Genomic DNA, 9924 nt, shown 5'->3' with positions numbered 1-9924 from the left:
TTTTCTTGTGTTTTTAATGTAAACTGTCTCCATATTTTGTGTCAATAAACATTCAACACATTCAATGGTTGTAATTGTATTGATTTATGTAGGACTATTTCAAATGATAAGATTTGCATTTCTATTTCAGAATCATATTCAGAATCTAAATAAAGCCAGTGGGAAACAGCCTTTCCATTGTTCACTCTTGGTTCCTTAATCAAAGTGCTGCTGATAATAGCAATTATCATGTAAAAGTTATGTAAAATTTTAAAATTCAGTATAGAAAGACACAATTGTATTTTTATTATTTATAATAAAATCTCCTTACAAACCCTGTGGAATATATTGTTGTTAGTTACATACTCTGAAATATGGTCCATGAAAAATAATAGTGTTATCGTCAAAGAGTTTTTATTTTATTTGAGAACTACATCATGCTTGCCAGACCATTCATATCCCATAAAAATAAAAAGCACCCTGAAGGACATGAATATCTAAAAATCTGCCATGCATACAGTATCCTAACACTTTGAACTGGATTCCACACTGATATTTTTTGTCACAATTTACATTGTGCATCAGATTTGTATGGTATGCACGTTGAGCCTGCTTTTTATGTGCATTATATTTATTCAGGCACTGTTGCATTTGAATCTCTATAAATTGGATAATTCAGGGCAGGTGCTAATAAGCAAATGAGATTACACGCATTCATTTTTAATATATAAACACCTACTAACCATTAAGAAAAGTTTGCAAAAGCACAGGGAATGAGGCATATAACCATGAATATAAAATAATAACCCATTGCTCATAAGCCATAAAACACAGGATAACAAAAACTTGCGGTCTTTAAAGGGCGCAACATAATTGGCAAGACACAGTGTGAAGGGTTTCAGACGTAAAATGTGCACCTACTTCTAGTGGTTTGGGAAAGAAAAAGGAAATCACTTCAATAGTGATCAGCCATATTTATACATGAAGTATGCAGGAAATTTGTAGCCTTTCTGCCCAGCATTATACATTTTTGCAATGGCAAGGATGTTGCTGAGGACACTGAAACATTCCTGAGGCTCTAACTTCTACCTGCAAGAGCATTTTGTCTCGACATTTAAAATTGCATTGCACAGAATTGTAGAAAATTCTTCAATTCAGTCCTAATTTGGAAGCAAGTTTTCTTCATTATTAACCAAATTAAGACACGATTTAACAACTTTCTACAGTTCTCCACAATCCTAACTGTTAAGACAAAATGGTCTTCGTAGGCTGAGATTAGGTGGAACGCATTCCAGGCTGCTGTGAAAACAACAGTATTTGTTTAGGTTGAAGTGTGAAGTTCAGTTTAGGGCAAAGTGGAAGAAAACTTCTGATTAGAGGATAACAGTTCTCAAAGGTACTCATCAATAGCAGAGCCTCGTCCATCACATATTCCTCCAAAACAGTCAACATCTGATGGAACCTGAATGTTGGGAGCCATTATTTGTTCAGGAAGGTCAGCAGTCTCTGAATTCATTTGATGAACCAGATATGAGTCCTGCTGTACAGACTAGCTCCATCCCCAGATGTTATTAAATGTCTTGATACTTACCAGATCCACATGGCAGGTGGTATCATTATGACTCACCACTTGCACACCAGTAGAAGCTATTGAGCTCAGGAGGATGCTTCCTTAATTTGTTTAAGACGTTGGCAGGTCACTCCCATCCCTTGTTTTGCCCTCTACCAGTTTAGCCATCATCAGTTTAATATCCCTTAACTCACAAGAATGCTCTGAAAAGCTTGTAGATTTTGGAGATCAATATTCAGCAATTTACTCTCTTGAGTATGTCTGCCTGTTACGCTATAGCAGATGTTTGTATATTTAGTAAAACACAAACATACAAATTTCATAAGTGGGGTGCCATTTTGCCAAGAGTGCTTGAGAATTCCATCATTTGGTTGTCGAATGGAAACATACCCTTCCTTACCAATTATTTTTTTATTTTTATTTTTTTTACCCAGTTTAACCCTTTCCAAAACATTCTCCTAGAGTCAGGGTTCAAATTTTCCAGTCCTTTATTTAAAATGTCAGTCCTTTATTTAACACGCTAGCCTGTGCCATTGTAGGCGTGAATGCCTGGGAGACGTTTACTATGTTAGTTCCCAGGCCGAGATCCCGCTTTTCTGGGGCTCCTGTTCTTATCAGTTTAAATGCGCGGACCAATGCTTAATTATGGTCTGAGCTGTGTCTCTTGTCCAATGTATTTTGTCCGTTCCTCCCTGTTCTACCCTGAATTGTTCAGGTGAGATTGCAGGAATGCCCTGTTGTTTATTTTTTATAAATGCATTGACTTCTTCTAGTGTGACCCTCTCGGATTTTTGCAGGCCGGGGCTGAAGTTAATTTCAGCGACCTGGATTTGGACGTTAGGAAAGTGTAGTTTTGCCCTTTTCAATATGTGCCTGAACTAAAGATAAATCTGTCATACAGATTTGCCCTCATACTTTCCCAAACCATTTATCTCCCCTTTTAATATGACCAATCCACAAAGAAAATAACATTTCTTGCAGCTACTGTCTTGAAGGGAACCATCCCAGAGATCATCTGAACCAAGTGCGTTACAGTCTAAACATTTGTAATAATCCACATATACGCAGATGACACCCAACTCTATCTCTCTGCCTCCACCCTTGATTCTAGGACAACTGATGTCCTGACAGACGTCTGTCTGACATCAAGTCCTGGATGAGAGCCAACTTTCTACAGCTAAATGTCAGCAAGACCGAGGCCTTCCTGATTGGCAGCTCAGGCACTGGCAACATCAGCGGATGCACACTCCACCTCACCAAGCCAGTCAGGAACCTGGGCATCTTATTCAATCCTCAACTGTCCTTTCTCCCCCATATCTGTGCCATGACCCGTTCTGCCTTCCCCCACCTCCGCAACATTGCCCGAATCAAGACCCTCCACGACCGTGCCCATTCCTACATCTCTGACCTATTGACCCCCATCAATCTGTTCGCTCCCTCCATTCAGCGGGCTCCAGCCTGCTCCAAGCCAACCCTGCACCCCTCCACTACACTTGGTCCTGATCCCCGACTTTTCAGCGTCTTGGGACATCCTCCCAACATGAAAGGCGCTTTATAAATATAATTTGGTTGTTTTTGTAATAATCTTTGCATTTGATATAACACCTTTCACATCAGGGGGATGTCTTAAAGAGCTTCATGGGATTTACTGTGAAGTGTAGAGACTGAGATGTATTTTGTAGGCGAATGTTTCAAATCAATCTCCAATATAAGTAACATGTGGCAAAACATCAAGTCATTGAAATAATTGAATGTTCTAGTGGAAGCCTTAATGAGGAAGAGGGATGGGATGCACTTTGCACATCCCTGTCATCTGGCAAAGGAAATAAACCTAGTGGCTAGTGTCAGAACAAATGATGATTAGTTCAGTAAGCCAGTTCTGTGATCTGCCGGCACCCTACAAATGCAGAACAGCCATTTTTCTTAATTAGTCTTGAGAACTATTCGGTGTGCTACACATCAGAAAATGTTGCCTTCTCAGATCTTGAATAAACAGCAAATAAATTATTAATTCCAATTACATCCCAATATCAGTTTGATAAGTCAATAACCAGGAAAACTATTTGCTAAATCAAAGAGAGCAATTGAATAATGTTGTATAAATTGATAAATGGTAGCATTGTTGTTTGATCTAAACATTTGTTAATGTTTAAAAGCACATTCATTTTCTGTGACAAATGGTAGACGTTAGACTGTTAAGAGGTCCAGAGAAATAATTGTCTCTCGTAGTCTGCAGTTGAGAAATGAACACAAATGCCAATGCTGGCTTGAATTGTAATTATCCTTGTCCTCCTCTTGGGACCACCCACAGATGCTAAGGGAACAGACTGGAAGCAGTTACAGGAGAAGTGCACCAGCATTCATACAGCATGCAGCCAATTACAATACTTTGTCTCAATGCTTCTTTTCACTGATTATTGTTCCTTACCATTTATGACATTTCATTGATCCAATAAAATAGAAGAACTTCCAGAGACTTCACCAACAAATATGATTGCATTTTAAAATTCCACTAAATAAAACCAGCCTGAAGATCTTTATCAATAACATTCGAAGAACATAATTATAGATTTCCACAAAAAAAGCTAACGGCAAGCAATTGCTCAATGAAAATAGGAATGCAACTGTGCATAACTGGTGCCACTTACCCTGCAATCATTGTAGCCCTCATCCCAATCAGCTCTCTGCACTATCTCAGAGGGCAAAGTTGATCCATTGTCTAAAATGATGGCACCAACAATTTAAAAATGTAAATGAATGCTTGCTTAATGCAGTGAAAACTGAGTTTATTTCATTTCAATTGCAGGAAAAATACATTTGACCATAATGCAAATGTTGCCATTGGTTCCACCTCTCATCCAATTTTGTATGAGCTGTTTTGTAGTGGACCACTGAAGGAGCAACAAACTCTGTACCAACCCAAAAAGTGCCACCTGAGTGCATTTGTAATTTACACAGAATTTCACAGAATCCTGTTGACTATAAAGCAGGGAAACGGGCCATTCAGCTGAATAAGTCCATATTGGTGGTTCTACTCCATATGAGCCTCACCTCTCCTAATCCATTCTCTGATCCCCTCCTATGCCCCTCTTATTCCTTTCACCTTCAGATATGGATTGAGTTTTGTCTTGAATGCATTCATTATTTCTGCTTCAATCACAGCTTCCAGCAATCAGTTCCACAGTCTCATCATCCTTTCATAAAGATGTTCCTCCTAATCTGTGTTTTAAATCTGCTAATCATGGATACTCTTAGGCATGGTTGGGGGTTTCCACATGTATCAGACAAAAAAAATCTGCGTGTGCCTTTCTTATATTTGTTTTGTTTACTCCTTGTTTTTGACTTAACAAGAAGAAACATCTTATTTCTATCCAACTTATCAAATCCTTTCATAATTTTAAACAACTCTAGCAAGTCCCTTCTCAAACCCCTCATCTACAGAGAAATAAACTCTAACCTGTCCAGTCTTTGTTGATCCTGGTAATATAATAATCAACAACAACAACTTGCATTTATATAGTGTCCATTGCACAGAGTAGCATCCCTGAGCGCTTATATAATCCCCACTTTATATGAAGGATTAAAATAATGATAACTACAGGATAACTTGAAAGCAATTACTTCTGAGGTATCCCTGTGAGAGATGCTCACAGCAGTGTTGAGAGTTATATTACAAGCTCTGTGACAGCTAATTGCCTAAACTAAGATCGTCTGAGTTACAGGCTCGGACCTACTAGATACAGGTGCAGTTATTCATTTGGAAGGAATACTTTGGGAGCTAATAATAGCTAAATACAATCTCAGCTCTTTTTTAATTGAACAAGCACAATTCTTCTTGTTCAGGGTAAGCCAAAGATTCTCTGGCAATGACAAATACAAGAAATTATTGGTTAAAGGATAACAAAGCAGTGGCATTTAGGAGCAAAGAAGGGGAACTGCAGAAGAACCACATTAACTATGGAATGGGCACATTAACACTGGTTAGGCCTCAGCTGGAGTACTGCGTCCAGTTCTGGGCACCTTACCTCAGGAAGAATATTAAGGCACTGTAAAGGGTGCAGAGGAGATTCATGAGAATGATACCAGGAATGGGGAAGCTTAGCTATAAGGACAGGCTGGAAAAGTTAGGACTTTTCCCATTAGAGCAGAGAAGGTTACGCGGGGACCTGATTGAGGTCTTCAAGATCATGAAAGGTTTCGACAGGCTAGATAGGGAAAAGCTGTTTCCGCTGGTAGGTGTGTCTGTGACTCGTGGTCACAGTCTTAAGATATCTACCAACAGAAGCAGAAGGGAGGTTATAAGAATTTTTTTCACTCAGCGAGTTGTTCGAATTTGGAATGATCTGCCTGAAAGGGCAGTGAAGTCCGATTCGATAGCAGCTTTTAAGAGAGAACTGAATAGGTATCTGGAGAAGACAGGTTTGCAAGGTTATGGGGAGAAAGCTGGTGAGTGGGGTTAATAAAAGTCAGTTGCTCTGTCAAAGAGCCGGCACAGACTCGATGGGCCGAATGGCCCTCCTTCTGTGCCGTAACATTCTATGATTCTATGAACTATTAATATTAATCAACAATTTGGTATGTTCAATAGACTCCTGTATCAAACAGAAACAAATTAGAGCTCAGTCCTCCCAGCTGCCCACTCCTACAGTCTCCAGATAGTGAGCTACCCATGCAACTGGGAGATTGCCCATTCCCAGATAGTCATGCGGATAATTGAGAGAGAGACACACACAGAGTGAGAGTGATCGACAGAGAAGGGAGAGGGGGGAAAGAAAGTGATTGAGAGAGTGCAAGTGTGATTGAGATAGTGGGAGAGAGAGTAACTGAGAGAAAGATAGAGAATGAGAATGTGTGGGAGAGAATGTGTGAGAGTTTTAGAGAGAGAGAGAGAGAGAGGGGGGGAGAGAGAATGTGATTGAGAACGAGGGGGGAGAATGCATGAAAGTTTTTGAGAGAGAGAGGGGGAGAGAGAATGTGATTGAGAGCGAAGGGGAGAGAGAGAGAGTGATTGTGATTGAGAGGGGTGTGAGGGAATGATTGACAGAGAGAAAACATGAGGGAAAGGGTGAGAGAGAGAAACAGAGAGGGAGGGAGAAAGAGCAGAGAAAGAGAGAGGGGGAAGTGATGGCAGCGTTTTGTGGTTCACTGTCAGACCAGACGATCAGAGCCTCCCTAGGCCACTGTGGGGGTGATTGAGGACAGAAACCGAGCAATGTGCCGTGCCTTGCAGTTTCCTCACACAAAGCTGCCTCTTTCCCCAGTGATCAACTCCCTCCCCTACCCTACCTATCTATCAGTTCAGAAGATGCTTGTTCCCAAAGAAAATTGAAAGAACAATTAAGAATTTGAATCATATAAATTGGAAATGGGCAAAACAGTAAGGTAAGTAATGGAATTCTTTTCATCCTCTTCATAAAGAACCCAACAAATTTAACAATTCACAGCAATTAGTGGCTGATAAGCAATTGATAACTCCAGGATTCTTTAGTGCATGATGCTGGAGACCAACTGAGAATCAATACCGTGACAACAATTCACAACAACATAATCAAAGAGAAGGGAATAGAGGAGTATGGGAGGGGGTAGGAAGAGGGCATTAGGATGGGTGGAGGCTCGTGTGGAGTATAAACACTAGCACAGACTAGTTAGGCGGAACGTCGTGTCTCAGTGTTGTACAATCTACATAATTCTGTGTAACAAAAATAGGAAATGGGGCATTGGTCCTTTGATTTTTAGTGAGCAAATGTGGTATCCAATCAGCTAGATCAGAAAGGTCTGAGGTTTGATCCCTGCTCTGAGTTAGATCATCTTAGATGAGTGGTACAAGTATTGCAATTAGCCTCAATGCCCCCAGTCTAAGGAGAGGAAAATCCAGATATCCAGATAAATCCTGTTAGTTTCCTGCTCCAGCCCTGATATATTATTGACATTCATGGTCTTCTTGACACAATAACTGAGATGGGCAGTCTGAAAAGGAGTCAAATTCAAAAGGTCAATCAATCTATTTTTCTCTTTCAGATGCTGATTAAATGCTGTGAATGTCCAATATTTTGCCTTTTGTAAGATGTACAGAATTTAAATGTTTCCCTTTTTCTAAACCTTCAGAATACCAAACATTACATCCTACTTGACATGTTTTACCTTATTGTTTTTCATGTCATCACATTTACCTGGTTCCAACTGTTCAAATACCATTATGTTTAATAAAGTATTTCTGTCCTTACAACCTTAAACCCCTTAAGTAACCAGATATCAATCTCTATCCTTGCACTCAAACAATCAAATAGCTCACTATTCCTAAACAGATAGATTGAGAAAAAGCACTTCTAAATCACAAAATGTCCCTGAATTTAACCCCAAATGCCCATCACTCTTTTCTGGTATGTCTTTTCTGGTTAGATTTTGTTTTGGTCAGCTGGGTATCTGACACATGCAAAACCCTTCACCATTCTTAAAAGTATCCAAATCAGATTGAATTTAATAATTGGATGTTAGATTCTAGAAGAGTAGTCCACATTTTAAGTAATGCTTCCATACCTTCATGCTTTGGTATGAAGATAGCCTCACCAACCTACATTCTGTATTAAGGCTTCCAAATTATTCAATTTCAATGAGAAACCTTGCAACTCTAACTTAGAAATCTGAAGATCTAGCAATCCGATCTATAATATAATATGACCACTATGATTAAGCCTGGAAAAGAATTAATAATTTATCCATATTATTGCTGCATATTTACTAGGATACTCTGTCAGTGATAAAAAAAAGTAATCTTATGCAAACACAGCTCTGCATAAATTATCTAGTCTGTAAACCCAAATCCTCAATAAAAAGAATGTTGAATACAAAGAGAAAAAAAAGTCAATCACAGAAGTAGAAGATATTACTGAATTCACGTATGAATAGAGTAATTTCCACCCACAGAAATCTACACAGTTACCACTCAGTTGGTATCTTACACAAACCAAACTACTCTTTTGAGGATTATGCTAAGGATGGATGAAAGACATTTTCATGTTAAGTCAATTTGTATTATTTGGTACCTGTCACACCAAATGTGTGCATGGACACATTGCTTATCCTTCATAGTTTACTTCTTGGAAGGCAGTGTTATATAAATCACTAGCAAATGTACACATAATGTTGTGTACAATGTGCACCTAAAATAAACACCAGGCAAATTACACAGATCCTTCCAAGTAGAGCGTTGTCAAATATTAGATTTAAGTGCAGGCATTAGCTTAATTAACAAATACTACTTTGTGGACAATTGATTTTGGTTGTAGATTCAGAGTAATGATAAATAGAGTTCTACATAGATCTGCTCTTAGTTTTCTGCTGTTCATGTTATTCATACAAAACTCAGGGTTAAAAAACTGATAATATTAAAGTATTGTTGATGGTATCAAACTGTTGGAATAAAACTTGAGATTACATCTCAAGGGCATTTGAAACGGCAAATTCAAAACAAGCTATTTTAAACATATGGAATAGATTTGGGTTCCCTGTCTTCGAAATGACAGTGATAAATTTGAGTTCAGAAAAGCAGACGTAGGATGAGCTCTGCACTTATGGCTCTAACATACAAAGCAACACTTAACATAGTGATGTTGTTTTGGAGAAAAGAAGATGGAAGTGACAATGATTCAAGTCTTTGGCCTTCTGAGAAGAATTAATAATGTGATGTAAGCAATTTGGACTGTATTTGCAAATCTAGAGGGCATACGTACAAATTAACCATTTCGTTGCAAGCTGATCTACCAAGACTCCTGTGTTTATTCAACAGTGCCTTGGAGTAACATAGGCCGGCTGTCTCAGGAGCTGGACTACCGAGAATCGACTTGAAATAGCTTAGCCCAGCAGCAGCGTCACTGTGTTTGGCCGAAAATGTTGGGCTAAGCTGTTTCCAACGTGACATACCTGCTAATGGACTATCAACAACTTGCATTTATATAATGCCTTCACCCAAGTAATGTCTTGGAGAGCTTGTAATTATCAGAATACTTATCAGAATTCAAGTCGATTCTCGGTAATCCAGTTCCTGAGCCAGCTATATTATTCCAAGGCACTATTGATGACAGTCCAGACAGCCTATCTCATTGGCATGACTTGGAAGAGCAGACCATTAGGAGCAGGGATTCTTCCAGCTCAGCTCCTGTTAACCCTGCAAGCCAAAGCTCCAAGTTGTAGGGTGGCCCTAGCTGGACAAGCAGCAGGAAAGCTTTCCACACATTGTTTGCAATTCCATCTATGCAGTTTTGGCTGTTTAAACTCCAGCAGTATCCTAACACACACTCTGGGGACCTAAGCCTTGGCTCTCACCAAACTGTGCTCAATACTCTACTGAATTAAGTGCAATCCTCCAGGGAGAGAGT

This window comes from Callorhinchus milii, unplaced genomic scaffold (assembly GCF_018977255.1).
Source record: "Callorhinchus milii isolate IMCB2004 unplaced genomic scaffold, IMCB_Cmil_1.0 Scaffold4, whole genome shotgun sequence".
Taxonomy (NCBI): domain Eukaryota; kingdom Metazoa; phylum Chordata; class Chondrichthyes; order Chimaeriformes; family Callorhinchidae; genus Callorhinchus; species Callorhinchus milii.
The sequence above is the reverse complement of the archived record's forward strand: the minus strand, read 5'-3'. Positions refer to the sequence as shown.